The sequence below is a fragment of the Primulina eburnea genome, chromosome 6, assembly GCF_022965805.1.
Source record: "Primulina eburnea isolate SZY01 chromosome 6, ASM2296580v1, whole genome shotgun sequence".
In the NCBI taxonomy this organism is placed as follows: domain Eukaryota; kingdom Viridiplantae; phylum Streptophyta; class Magnoliopsida; order Lamiales; family Gesneriaceae; genus Primulina; species Primulina eburnea.
Genome location: NC_133106.1, coordinates 8934826 through 8950682, shown reverse-complemented (window position 1 = coordinate 8950682; position 15857 = coordinate 8934826). Strand labels below are relative to the sequence as shown.

Genomic DNA, 15857 nt, shown 5'->3' with positions numbered 1-15857 from the left:
AAACCATGGTTTGGACATCTCCTCAACAATTCCTTATACCGTTCCCATGCTTCATATAGTTGCTCAAAATCAGTCTGCCTAAAAGTACTTATCTCGATTTTTAACTGTGCAGACTTTGCAGGTGGAAAATATTTTGCAAGAAACTTGGTTGCTAAATCCTGCCATGTAGTGATACTCCCCAAAGGAAGCGATTGGAGCCATCCTCTTGCTTGGTCCCTAAGAGAAAAAGGAAACAAACGCAATCGAATTATATCATCAGAAACACCATTTATTTTTACCGTGTCAGTAATTTCAAGGAATGTTCTGAGATGTAAATGAGGATCTGCAGTAGCTGCTCCTCCAAACTGATTCTGTTGAACCATGTTTATCAATGCAGGTTTGAGCTCAAAGTTGTTTGCATTAATCGTTCCTCGTGCTATACCAGAATAATGAGCATTCAATACCGGCCTAAAATGATCTCGGATGGGTATTGCAGGGGGTGGATTTTCATTGTCTCTGTTTTCAGCCATTGCTCGAATCTCTTCTCTTCTTGCCTTTCTTAATCTTCTTGCGGTTCTTTCGATTTCAGGATCAAAGATAAGCAAGTCAAGATTTTGCGATCTTCGCATGCACTGTAAAACAAAAACAATAAACAAATCAGTGTTTAATGTAGTATAATAAAAACAGCTCTAAATTAAAATCAAGACTAATTGATAACAATACTAATATAAATTCAAATTTTACACTCCCCGGCAACGGCGCCAAAAACTTGTTGCGTGTTTTCTTTAATGCTCGCAAGCGCACGGCGTCAAGTTATAGTAAAATGTAATTTAAGTACAAGTATCGATCCCACGAGGAATGTAATTTCTAAATTTATACTAATGCTTGTAATTAGAATAGTCTCGATTTTATTTAGAATAATCCAATAACAGATTTGTTCATACCAATAACTGAATTGAAAATAAATTTAATTTTAATACCAAACAGAGTTTAACAATGGAATAAATGATCTAGAGGTCCGACTTCACTCAACTATCCACCATGTGCTATTGTGTGTAGCTATATTATAATTGTCCTTCTTATTCATTAACCAAGAATTCTATAATTATCTACTCCCTCTCTCGAGTGCTAAGTAGATACTAATTATCTAACAAAAGATTGCAACGTCTCCGTCGACAATCAATAATTAAATAATACAACAACAAGCACTAAATTCTTTTTATAGCTTCAATAGCAAAATATGTCCTCTCGAACTATATCAATACCATCGATGTATTTTTCCCTTTCTTGATTATAAATTTCCTTTTTCAAGTGATAATTTATAACATACAAATCATTCAAGATATGGCCAATAAAATGAAAGCATTAAGATTGGAAAAACACAAATAAACAATAAAGACAACTTATATAGCATAAATCATGAATCTCAACACATGGTTTCTAGTTTTGTTCCATCATACCTCTAGAATTAAGATTTAGTTCATAATAATGAAAATAAAACAACAACACATAAATATTAAACAAGACATATCAAAATAAAAGTAAAAATAAAGAAAGAAAGAACTTAGAACAAGAGTTTTAGAGTGTATGAAGTTTTTGTTCCAAAGATGTGCAAGAACTTGTTGATGATGATCTTCTTGATCTTCAATCTTCTTCTTTGTAGCCTCCACCCTTTTCCTAGCTTCTCTCTATACCCTAGATGATAATAAAGAGACCCTTTTATACTCTAGACAAGATACATCACGTAGCACACCATTTTCCCCTTCTTTTGTTCAAAGTCCACAAAGTTTCTTAATTTCCGGAATGGTGTTTGTGCATGACCGCGGGTGCAGCAGTATAAGGACCGCGGGTGCGGTGTCCTTTCGCATAAAAATCTCTTGCTGCAGAGTTGACAGCGCGGGTGCGGCGCTTGCATGACCGCGGGTGCGGTCATGCCTCGGCAGTTGGCGCGGGGGCGCTCATGTAAGCAGCGCGGGGGCGCTGTCTTCTCGGCAGGTAGTGCGGCCGCGGCGCTTGGTGTGGCGCGGGTGCAGTAGTGCTTCGTGTATCTTTGTCCCTTGCACCTTCTAATTCATCACTTTATCATTCCAAACTCTCGTTTCTAAGCTTCCAAACTACAATAACAAAAACAACAACATATCAAATAAAACCTGCTCAAGAATCACAAAATTCCAAGTTAAAAACAAGTAATAAAAGTACAATAAATTGCACTTATCACAATATTTGAAACAATATTATGATATGGTGGATGAGCAAAGGAGATTAGGGTGTGCCTTTGCGTTGTAAACGCTCGGATTATCGTTGACGACGAAGAACGGAGGAGACGACGAGGCTTAGAACTCCATGAGAAACTCTTCCCTTCAAATCGTGAGGCTGCTGCCGAGTGTGTGTGTGTTGTGTGGGGTTTGAGAGAGTTTTCAAAATCTTAAAAGTGGGTGGCCGATTATGTTTCTAGAATTGTGTGGGGTTTTGAAATCTTTTTACACTTTAAATAGAAATAAATCCCTAATCTAGACTTTAGGCCTAATAAGCCATTAAATTAGGCCCATTAGTTTATTTAGGATCAATTAAAATAATAACAAATTTTTCTTTAATTAAAAATTGAATTTAATAGCCGGGTTGCTAAAAAGCTAGCATTTTAGTTGAAAAAACCAACACCGATAAAATTTACGTCCCGGCGTATAAAATCATCTCAAGAACCCCTTATTTTCAAAAATAATAAAAAGCATCTCCCAACTTTTAAATAATTAAAAACAACTATTTAATAAAAATCATTTTCTATTTTTCAGCCATCGGTCCCCGTTCCTCGATCGTCATTTGAGTAACCTTTAAATATCATTTTATGCATGATGACAATTAAATCTCATTTAGCAAGTAAACAAGTAAGTCACATAATTAATTAGCATTTAAAATAAGTTAATTACTCATTTTTCGTATTTCCTAGATTTGCATGCAGTTGGATTACGTCGTCTTATTTTTGGACCTTACAATTCCTCCCCCCCTTAAATAAAATTTCGTCCTCGAAATTAGAACTTACCGAATAACTCCGGATAGCGACCTCTCAAGTCCCTCGCGGTTTCCCAAGTAGCTTCCTCTTCCGAGTGATTCAGCCACTTGACCTTGACCATTGGAATGACTTTGTTTCGCAATCGTCTTTCTTGTCTAGCCAGAATCTGGACAGGTCTTTCCTCATAAGTCATGTTTGGAGTTAGTTGAAGAGGTTCATAATTAAGCACATGCGATGGATTAGACATGTACTTTCGCAGCATCGAAATGTGGAACACATTGTGAACTCCAGAAAGTGCGGGTGGCAATGCCACTCTATAAGCTAGTGTCCCAATCCTCTCCAAAATCTCGAACGGACCAATAAATCTCGGACTAAGCTTGCCTTTCTTGCCAAAGCGCATAACACCCTTCATAGGTGCTATTTTCACGAACACATGGTCGCCCACTGCAAACTCTAAGTCCCTTCGCCTCTTGTCCGCATAACTCTTTTGTCGGCTTTGTGCAGTCTTCATTCTATCACGAATTTTGACTACAAGCTCAGTCGTCTCTTCAATCACATCCGGACCAATATCCCTTCTTTCCCCAACCTCATCCCAATGAATGGGAGATCTACATTTCCTTCCATAGAGTGCCTCAAAAGGAGCCATCCCAATTGATGATTGGAAACTATTATTGTAGGTGAACTCCACTAGAGGTAACTTTGGTTCCCAACTGCCTTGGAAGTCAATAACACATGCTCGCAGTAGATCCTCCAAAATCTGAATAACTCTCTCTGACTGGCCATCGGTCTGAGGATGGAATGCTGTACTGAATAGCAACTTGGTCCCCATTGCTGCATGCAGACTCTTCCAAAAAGATGAAGTGAAACGCGGGTCTCTGTCAGAGACAATGGACACTGGAATCCCATGCAGACGAACTATCTCTCGAACATACAAGTCGGCATACTGAACCATGGTGAATGTCGTCTTAATAGGTAGAAAATGCGATCCCTTAACAGTCTTAGGCAATCCTACAACAAAGTCCATGGTGATATTTTCCCATTTCCACTCGGGAATAGGGAGTGGCTTCAATTTTCCCGCTGGTCTCTGATGCTCTGCCTTGACTTGCTGACAAGTCAAACACTCGGATACATACCTCAAGATGTCTCTCTTCATGCCTGGCCACCAATACAACAACTGCAAATCCCTATACATCTTGGTACTGCCCGAATGAATGGAATATGGTGTGTCATGGGCTTCCTTCATAATGAGATGTCTCAAATAATCGTCACTAGGAACCCATAGACGGTCTCGATAACGAACTAAATCATCCACCACTGAATATAAATTCCGGCCCTTGGCTTCATCTCTAGCCCTCCACTTTTGCAACTGCTCATCAAAGGACTGCCCATCACGGATCTTATCTCTCAATATCGACTGGACTGATAATGTGGCAAGAGTAGGGGCCTCGCCCCTAGCATACACTGCAAGCTCAAACCGCTGTATCTCAGACTGCAACGGTCTTTGGAGTGATAATTGAGTGACGACTGCTGCTTTTCTGCTCAATGCGTCTGCCACTACATTAGCTTTCCCCGGATGGTAGCTAATGTCGCAATCATAGTCCTTTACCAATTCAAGCCATCTGCGCTGTCTCATATTCAATTCCTTTTGGGTGAAGAAGTACTTCAAACTTTTATGATCGGTGAATATCTTGCACTTCTCCCCATAAAGGTAGTGTCTCCAAATTTTCAGTGCGAAGACTGATGCTGCAAGCTCAAGATCATGAGTAGGGTAGTTCTTTTCATGAATTTTCAACTGTCTCGACGCATAGGCGATAACTCGGTCGTTTTGCATAAGAACTGCGCCCAAACCAAGCTTAGAAGCGTCGGTATAAAGAACATAATCCCCTTGCCCTGATGGCATAGATAGCACTGGCGCTGATATCAAGGCTTGCTTCAATTTGTCAAAACTGTCTTGGCACTCGGGTACCCAAATAAATTTTGCATTTTTCTTTGTCAAGGAGGTCATGGTCACCGCTATAGATGAGAACCCCTGAATAAACTTGCGATAGTAGCCAGCTAGTCCCAAGAAACTGCGAATCTCGGTGACGCTCTTCGGTACTGGCCACTCTCTCACTGCTTCCACTTTACTTGGATCTACCTCCACTCCACTACTAGAGATTATGTGGCCTAAAAACGCCACTCTATCAAGCCAAAACTCGCACTTACTGAATTTTGCATAAGGCTTTCTATCTTGCAGTACTTGCAGTGCGGTTTTCAAATGACGGCTATGCTCCTCTCTGCTCTTGGAATAGATCAAAATGTCATCAATGAAGACAATAATAAACTGATCCAGGTACGGCTGAAAGACGCGATTCATGAGATCCATGAAGATCGCTGGCGCATTGGTCAACCCGAATGGCATGACCATAAACTCATAGTGCCCATATCTTGTGCGAAATGTCGTCTTGTGCACATCAGACTCCTTAACTTTTAATTGATGGTATCCCGATCGCAGATCAATTTTTGAAAATATCGAAGCTCCTTGCAATTGGTCAAATAAATCCTCAATTCTTGGTAATGGATACTTATTTTTGATGGTGACCCTGTTGAGCTCCCGATAATCAATACAAAGACGCATGCTGCCATCCTTCTTTTTCACAAATAGTACCGGAGCGCCCCATGGAGAGTAACTAGGGCGAATAAAACCTTTGTCTAGCAGTTCTTGAATTTGATCTTTCAATTCTTTCATTTCAGCGGGTGCTAGACGATATGGTGCTTTAGATATAGGAACAGTGCCCGGCATGAGATCAATGGAGAACTCCACCTCACGATCGGGTGGTATGCCAGAAACGTCTTCGGGAAAGACGCTAGGAGAGTCTCTCGCAACATCAACATCCTCTAACTTCTGGCTCATAGACTCATGTGCAGTAGTGACACAAGCTAGATAAGCTGGACATCCACGATTAATAAGCTTCCTCGCACATAGACAAGAGATAACGTGCGGCATTTGCTTGTTCCTTGCTGCCTCGAAAACGAAGGATTTACCACTGGGTGGCCTAATAGATACTGATCGCTGACGAAAATCAATCGAAGCTCCATTCGCTGATAACCAATCCATCCCAAGTATAATATCGAATTCGGGCATAGGAAGCACGATAAGATCTGCCCGAACAACCTCTCTGAATAAACGAAGCTCCAGATTCTTAACAATCTTAGATGTGAGCATCTGATCACCGGAAGGAATCGAAACCTTGAAACCCAAACCCATATCTTGAGGAGTAATATTCAGTCTTTGGATGAAGGTTTCTGATATGAAAGAATGTGTAGCTCCGGAATCTAGCAAAGCATAGGTAGCTACACCTAGAATGATAATCCTCCCTGCGGTGAAAACGTCTTTTAAATCTTTTCGTGTTGAAACTTAAGAATTTACTATCATTAATTCCCAAGGTTGGACGAAGATTTCGTGTTGAGCTTAAACATTTCTAGGAAGATTTGCACTTTAGTCCCTAACTTTTGAAATTTGCAAAATTGACCCATAATTTCGAATTATTGCAATTAAGTCCTTATATTATTCAAAGTTCTGATTTAATCCTTGATGTTTCGAGAATTGCATTTTTGGTCTTTAAGAATTCAGAAATTGTACTTAGGTCCATTAATTTTGAGTTATTGCATCTTAGACCCTTAAATTTCGAAAATTTGCAAAATGGCCCCCCAATAGTTCGAAACTCCCTTATTATGATTTTCTTTACTTTTGGCCCTAAACTTTTTATTTGGAATCATAACATCCTTCACATAAAATAAGGCACAAAATTTAAATCATTCCGTATAACTTCTAGAATCATAACTTGAATTCGACTAAGTAGAACATGCAACCTAATTTCTTCAAGGTTAAGTTTTGTTCCCGATTCAATTCTAATAACCAATTTAACAATTCATGCAGTAGTAGGCAATATAAAAATGTTAAATGACTAGGTTACCCGTGATGAGCGTAGTGTCTGCCTCTTCCTCAGCTTCCTCAGCGTTCATCACATAAGCTCTTCCAACCGTAGGTGCCTTCTTCTTCAGGCAATCGGAAGCTTTGTGCCCTTCTTCCTTACAGATGAAGCATTTATAAGATCCCCACATGCACTTGCCAAAATGAAAACGGTTGCACTCCTTGCAAGGTTGCTTATCAGTAGGCTTTGGCGCTGCAGGTGGTGGCTTTTGCGGTGCTGGTTTCTTGACTTGACCTTGGGGCTTTTGAGGCCCTTGAGGTCTAGGAGGACCCGTATATGGCTTCTTGTTGGGTTGGTTATTATTCTGATGCTGCTGCCTCTTACGCTGTAACTCGAAGTCAATGTCCCTTAGGGATTGCTCAGCCTGATATGCATAAGTAACTGCTGCGGCATAATCTTCAGGGCGCATCATCATGACCTTATCCCGAATGGTAGGTCGTAGGCCATCCTTGAAGTGTCTAAGCTTTTCCTCCGCATCTCCAGCAATAAGGGGCACAAAGTGGCAACCCCTATCAAACTTCTTCACAAAGTCGGCAACAGATACGTCTCCCTGGTGGAGAGTCATGAATTCCCTCTTTATCCGACTTCGGACATCAGCAGTAAAGTATTTCTCGTAGAATTTCGTCTTGAACTGTGCCCAAGTGAGTGTAGCAAGGTTAACACCATGCTCAGCTCCTTCCCACCATAAAGAAGCATCATCCCTAAGCAGATAAGTAGTGCACCTCACACGGTCGGCGTCTCCTATGTCTAGATAGCGGAAATGCACCTCTAGTGAACGGATCCAACTCTCAGCAGCAAATGGATCGGTGGTGCCAGAAAATTCCTTTGGCCTTAGCTTCCGGAACTGCTCATAGATATCCTGCTGTGGCCTAGGTTGCGGCTGTTGCTGCATCTGTTGTAACTGCAGTTGCAACTGCTGCTGCTGCAACTGCTGTTGCTGTAACTGTTGCTCGAAAAGGCGAGCCATGCCTTCTAAAGCGCGAGTAGCAGGATCCCCTGGTGGGGGTGGTGGTGGTGGTGCATTTCCTTGACTGTTCCCTCGACGATTAACACTGTTCTCGGCTTGATTCTCATGACCAGGTGCACGTCTAGGAGGCATTATATCTGAATTTTTTCCAATTTCTAACGTAACCAACATGCGTTTAAATCTAAGTTTTCTAATCATGCGACAATTCCTAGCTTAAGTAGCAATTAAGCATGTGATAAGTGCAATTTATTGTACTTTTATTATTTGTTTTTAACTTGGAATTTTGTGATTCTTGAGCAGATTTTATGTGATTTGTTGTTGTTTTTGTTATTGTAGTTTGGAAGCTTAGACATGAGAGTTTGGAGTAGTATAATGATGAATTAGAAAGTACAAAGGACAAAATAAAACGAAGCAGGACAGCACCCGCGCTCCAAAACATGACTGCACCTGCGCTACATGCCGAAGCATGACCGCACCCACGGTCATGCTAGGACCGCACCCGCGGTCTCACACGCTGCAAAGGAAAAATTCTGCCGAAAGCCAACCGCACCCGCGGTCGTGCACAGACATATTCCGGAAATCATGAAACTTTGGTGTGCTGCGCATGGGACTTGAAGACTTTGGTGTTTTGCGTGCAAGACTTGTCTAGAACTATAAAAAGCATCCATTATTCATCATCTATGGCATCTTGGAGAGCAAAGGCAAGGAGTGGAGGCTACAAAGAAGAGATTGAAGATCAAGTTCATCCTTGGAAAAGTTCTTGCACATCTTTGGACAAAAGCTTCATTTGAACTCCAAAACTCTTGTTCTAAGTTTTTCTTTCTTTACTTTCATTTTTATTTACTATGTCTTGTTTAAGATTTGTGTGTTGTGTTATTTTTATCATGAAATAATTCTTATTTCTAGAGGAATGATGGAACAAAACTAGAAACCATGTGTTGGGATTTTTGATTTATGCTATATAAGTTTCCTTATTGTTTATTTGTATTTTTCCAATCTTAATGCTTTCATTTTATTGGCCATATCTTGAATGATTTGTATGTCTATAAATTATCACTTGGGAAAGGGAATTTATAAACAAGAAAGGGAAAAATACATCGATGGTATTTATATAGTTCGGGAGGACATATAGTGCTATTGAAGCCATTAAAAGATTTTAGTGCTTATTGTGTTATTTAATTATAGATTGTTGATGGGGACGTTACAACCTTTTGTTAGATAATTAGTATCTACTTAGCACTCGGGAGAGGGAGTAGATAATTATAGAGTTCTTGGTTAATGAATAAGAAGGAAAATCATAATATAGCTACACAAAATAGCACATGGTGGATAGTTGCGTGAAGTCAAACCTCTAGATCTTTTATTCCATTATTGTTCACTACTTTTTGGTAATATAATTTAATTTAGTTTCAAATCTAGATACTAGTATAAACAAATCTGTCAATTGATTATTCTAAATAAAGTCGAGACTATTTCAATTACAAGCATTAATATAAATTTAGAAATACATTTCTCGTGGGATCGACACTTGTATTCAAAAATTACATTTTATTATAACTTGACGTTGTGCACTTGCAAGCAATTAAGAAAACATGCAACAAGTTTTTGGCGCCGTTGCCGGGGAGTGTTTATTTTTAATTTATATTAATATTGTTACCAATTAGTCTAGATTTTAATTTAGAGCTGTTTTTATTATACTACATTAAACATTGAATTGTTTATTGTCTTTGTTTGACAGTGCATGCGAAGATCGCAAAATCTTGACTTGCTTATTTTTTATCCTGAAATCGAAAGAACCGCAAGAAGATTAAGAAAGGCAAGAAGAGAAGAGATTCGAGCAATGGCTGAAAACAGAGACAATGAAAATCCACCCCCTGCAATACCCATCAGAGATCATTTTAGGCCGGTATTGAATGCTCATTATTCGGCTATAGCACGAGGAACTATTAATGCAAACAACTTTGAGCTCAAGCCTGCATTGATAAACATGGTTCAACAGAATCAGTTTGGGGGAGCAGCTACTGCAGATCCTCATCTACATCTCAGAACATTCCTTGAAATTACTGATACGGTAAAAATAAATGGTGTTTCTGAGGATATAATTCGATTGCGCTTGTTTCCTTTTTCTCTTAGGGATCAAGCAAGAGGATGGCTCCAATCGCTTCCTTTGGGGAGTATCACTACATGGCAGGAGTTAGCAACTAAGTTTCTTGCAAAATATTTCCCACCTGCAAAGTCTGCACAGTTGAAAATAGAGATAAGTACTTTTAGGCAGACTGATTTTGAGCAATTATATGAGGCATGGGAACGTTATAAGGAGTTGTTGAGGAGGTGTCCAAACCATGGTTTTGAAGATTGGGTACAGATTGAATTGTTTTACAATGGTTTGAATGGACAAACAAGAGGTACTGTGGATGCAGCAGCTGGTGGCACGATATTTGCAAAATCACCTGATCAAGCATATGATTTGCTTGAACAGATGACCATTAACAGTTATCAGTGGCCGTCTGAGAGATCAGGAGTAAAGAAGCAAGCTGGAATTTATGCCATAGATCCTATTACATCACTCACCGCTCAAGTTTCAGCTTTAACAACTCAAATTGCAGCAATGAATAAGACTGGTACATCAGAGGTTGAAAATGCATCGGTTGTTACTGAAGAATCACAAATTCCTGATGAGGCTCATTATATCAATAATAGGAATTTTGGTGGCTACGGAGGATATCGAGGTAACCTTCCCTCTAACACGTATCATCTTGGATTGAGAAATCGTGAAAATTTTTCATATGCTAATAATAAGAATGTGTTGAATCCTCCACCGGGGTTCAATACATCAAAGGGGGAGGGAAAGCCTTCATTTGAAGATTTGGTAGGTACATTTGTTGCTGAGTCTGGAAAAAGGATGGCGAGAACTGAATCTCGTCTTGACAATATGGAGACTCACATGGGAAACATGGGTGCCACAATGAAATATTTGGAAACGCAAATCGGACAGTTGGCCAACGCCCTAAAAGATCAGAACAAGGGGCAATTTCCCAGTAACACAGAGGTGAACCCAAAAGAGCAGTGCAAGGCAGTCACTTTGAGGAGTGGGAAGGACTTAGAAGTACAGAGTCCCAAAGAGAGAGTGGACAGTGAGAAGACAGTTGAAGAAAGTGAAGTGGAGGGATCCACGGCTGAAATCAAAGTTGAACCACCTCCAGTGTATAAGCCGACTCTACCCTATCCTCAGAGATTCAAGAAGAAGAAATTAGATGATCAGTTTGCAAAGTTCTTGGAAATTTTCAAGAAGATACACATCAACATACCATTTGCTGATGCTTTGGAGCAAATGCCGAATTATGCAAAGTTTATTAAAGATGTTATGTCTAAAAAGAGGAAGATGCAAGAGTTTGAGACAGTGAAGCTTACTGAGGAGTGCAGTGCCATCCTACAAAAGAAATTACCACAAAAATTGAAAGATCCAGGGAGTTTTACTATTCCTTGTTTTATTGGTGGTTCTCATTGTAGTAAAGCTTTATGTGATTTAGGAGCAAGCATTAATTTGATGCCATTTTCTATTTTCAGGAAATTGGAGCTTGGAGAAGATAAATTATCCACTTTTACCAGTACATCCTCGACGATCCCACGCGGATACGTGAGACTTCTGTCTGCAAGCTGTAGGGTGATAGTAGTCGGTTAAACTTATACAGGACTGCATACAAGACCCCTATTGGGATGTCACCGTATAGGTTGGTCTTTGGGAAAGCTTGCCATCTACCTTTGGAACAGGAGCACAAAGCATTTTGGGCTGTAAAAAAGCTCAATTTTGATATGGCAGCATCAGGAGAGCAACGACTGTTGCAGTTGAATGAGATGGAAGAATTCAGGAATGATGCTTACGAAAATGCCAAGATATACAAGGAAAAGACCAAGAAATGGCATGACAAGCAGATTCTTCGACGAGAATTCAAACCAGGACAACAAGTGTTACTATTCAATTCTCGACTGAGATTGTTTCCTGGTAAGCTGAAATCACGTTGGTCAGGGCCGTTTGTAGTGGAAACAGTATATCCTCATGGGGCCATCGAATTGAAGTGCAATGATGGACGAACTTTCAAGGTCAATGGACAAAGAGTTAAGCCATATTATGGAAATGAAGTAAGGCACCTTGACAACATTCCTTTGGACGGATCAACTTGATATAGACTGATGGTAGTCGGGCTGATGACGTTAAACCAAGCACTTATTGGGAGGCAACCCAAATTTTTGTTTTTCTTTTTGCATTTTGATTTCGGTTTTAATTTTATTTTATCATGTTAGTTTTGGTTGTGTATTTTTAATATAGTGTGTGCTTATATCTACCCAAATTTAATGAATCCCAATTTTTTTCTTTTCAGGACTGAAAATTTGACAAGAACAAAATTTTGACGAAGCTAGACCGCACCCGCGGTGATATCTGTACCGCACCTGCGCTTGAGGTGAATTGAAATTACAAGAAAATTCGAAGCAAAACCGCACCCGCGGTGTTACCCACACCGCACCCGCAGTATTGCAATGTTAATAAAAAAAATGCAAGAAATGCCGAGACATCACCGCACCCGCGGTACATTGCACACCGCCCTTGCGTTCTAGGAATGCATACACTGCCGAAGATATACCGCACCTGCGGTCTTGTTATCACCGCACCTGCGGTCGCACAACATGAAGAAAAAAAATTAAATCGAGAGCACACCGCACCCGCGGTGTTGTTAATACCGCACCCGCGGTCTCGCGTTTTAAAGCCAGAGTCGGGCATTCTTAGGCATTATCGAAGAACACCACTCAAGAACACCCTCTCCATTTCGAAATCCTCACTCCAACAAACACTTTTCACACTCAATTTTTGTGATTCTTTCAACAAATCTTTCACTCCCAACCAAAATATCTTCAATCATTTCATAAAAAATCAATTCCTTTCCACAAAATTTCAAATCCAAACCTAGGGTTTAAAAAGGGGCTCAAAAATTTCTTCAAGATTTGAGTGGAGCTTTGATTTAATTCTTCAAGAAACATTTCAACACACTCAAGGTGAGCCAATTCATTGCATATTTGTTGGAAAATTCGAGATTGTTGATGTTAGTGGCTGTAGAAGGAAATTATTGGTGAATACATTCTTGATTTTGGGGATATTGTTGATTGATTGTTGTGTATATTGTTGTGTTGTGGATATTGTTTGTATTGAGTTTGGGGGAGTAAAAAAATCATTGAATTGTGAGAATTGGGTTGAAGTAAAGTTGGTGTTTGAAAGGTGTTTGACAATATGCCTCCAAGAAGAAAACAATCTAAGGGTGCTTCATCCTCATCAACTGTGAATTATGATGAAAGTCGGTTTTATGATGAGAAGGCGGAGGAGCAATATGGCAAGATTTTGAATCGAAGCATTATAAAAGAAAGGGGATTTGATCTTAGTGCCCCTCATACTCAAATTGAAGAAATGCTTAGGGTTCGGCAGTGGGAAGAATTTGGCAGGCAGCCACAAGATGCTGTCATCTCATTGGTGAGAGAGTTCTATGCTAACCTCAAGGTTAGATATGATCGGTTGACGGTTTTTGTCCGAGGACAATCGGTAGCCTTTGATGCACATACAATTAACACGATATATGGTTTCCCTGCAATCATGCACGACGAATATGAAGAATACCGGGCAGAGCATGTTGATTATAACAGTATTCTTCAAACAATTTGTATACAGGGAGCCGAATGGAGAATGAGGGACGATGTGCACGTCAGCCTAGCTAAGTCTGACCTCAAGGAAATGGCCAAACATTGGTATTCATTCATTTCTGCTAGGATCAAACCTACCGAACACACCACTACCGTCATCAAGGAGAGGGCCATCCTCACTTTTTGCATCATAACAGGAAAAACAATTGATCTAGGTCGATTGCTTCAGAATTCAATTCTCGATTATGCAACAGGTAACTCTCCGAGTGGACTTCTCCACCCCTCTCTCAGCACTGTATTGTGCCAACATGCGGGAGTGACTTGGGCTCCGAATGAAGAAGTCCTGAAGCCGAAAAATCCCATTGTGGTAGTTCAGCCATTTGTGGTATCTAGAAATGCTGCAGCACGTAGAGCTGAAAGGGAATTCAATAGGAGAGCTGCAGAGAGACATGCTCAAGCCCAGGCTCAAGAACCACCACCACAACACAGGCACAGGAGAGATAGGTTGAGCCAGCTGGAAGAGGATATGAGAAATCAACAACAAGAAATGCACCAACACCGCCAAGACATGGATGCATTTCGGTATAGGGCCGATACATTCATGGGATACATGATGGATTTCACATCGGTGTTGGCTCAGCAATTTCCATCTACTTCCACTTCTGGCCATCCATTTCCACCTCCACCACAGTGGCCACCTGTTTACCACCCGCCGGAGTTCCAACCACCCAATGACGACGAAGATGAGGATGATGGCAATGACCACTGACGGTCGTTGCCCAATGTATGTGTATTCTCCTATTTATCTTGCTTATTTACATCGAGGACGATGCACTTGTTTAAGTTTGGGGGAGATTTAGTTTATTTTATTTTTGTTTGTGTGTTTTATTTTAATAATTTGGTGTGTTTATTTATTTAGTTATTTTGTGTGTTTTTAGTCATGAAATTTTTTATTTTCGAATTGACCAATGATGAAAATATTTTTTTTAATTGAAAAGAAAGGTCATGCATTATATTCATGTTAATCGATCAATTTGAAAAATTTATAGAATAATCATGAGAATTGGTAAGTTTGAGACTTATAATCTCTATAAAACTTTGTGATTTTCATTGGATATTGAAATAAATTTTTTGCAAACACATAAATGATTGAGGCAATCTTTGATTTTATTTGGGCCATTTATATTGTTCATAAACATTCATTTGAAGCCCTTTTGAGCCTATATGAACAAAGAATTGTGTTTTTGAAATTCCTTGGAAGCCAAGCACTTTTCTTTTTGAATATATATGTATTTGGTTGATGCATTGAGACACTATTTTCACGATGATTAGATTCTACTCTGTGTTGGTGAATTGAGATTTTGTCTAGAACTATCCAAACATCATTCGAGGCGAAATACGGACAACTTATGATTTAGGAATGATTTAGGTGATTTTTGGATCGATTGAGCCTTTCAAGGTACCAAATAAAATTAATTTATCATTTGTCACCTCTTTGAGCTTATATGAATTCGAATGGCACACGTAAATATGTGTAAAAGACCCTCATTCGAATATTTTTTTTCAAGTATCCCACAATTACCAACCTTTTGAATATATTATACAATTATTTCCTACCTTCTCAAGGGAGTAAGAATTCAAAAGATCTCCTACAAAAGAAAACAAAAGAAAAAAAAATGAATGATTATACATTGATGAAGTTGGAGAAAATGGGAGAAAAAGAGATGAAAAGAAATGTAAAAAATGGGAGATCAAAGAACAAGTGGAGTTTGCAAAAGAGATAAAATTCAAGTTACTCCCTTATTTGAACTCCTAATCTTTATTTGTAGCCATGAACCAAGGCCTAACATTACAACCATTTAAAATCCTATTAACCTAGTCATAGTTGTCCAATATATTAGTGGAGAGTGATTGGGAGGATCTATCCTATGGACAATCGATAAACACTTTCATTGAGTAAGAATCTTGATCAATTTTACACACACCTCATTGCATCAAATATTTATTGGGTATCCCTTTCTTGAATGAATACTGCTTTGAACCCAGTTTTTACCGAAAAAGACCTTGTGATGTGTGTTTGTAAAAATTTGAAATCAATTGAAAATGATTTGAAACATGGTTGAAGAGATTTGAAGTTAGAGAATTAACCAATCACATGATTTTATCCGGATGAATAAGTGGTTGAATTGATTTGAATTGTAAATGCATGAAGGATTTTAAATTTATCTTGAGGCCAAGTTCTTTA

The 15857-nt window shown here is 39.4% G+C and overlaps 1 non-coding gene across 1 annotated transcript; it reads left to right on the top strand.

Moving 5' to 3' along the window:
• LOC140835598 (small nucleolar RNA R71) lies at nucleotides 1-108 on the top strand. Its single transcript, XR_012118921.1, has one exon. It is a non-coding gene; the product is annotated as a small nucleolar RNA R71 (small nucleolar RNA).
• Nucleotides 109-15857: the final 15749 nt, after the last annotated feature.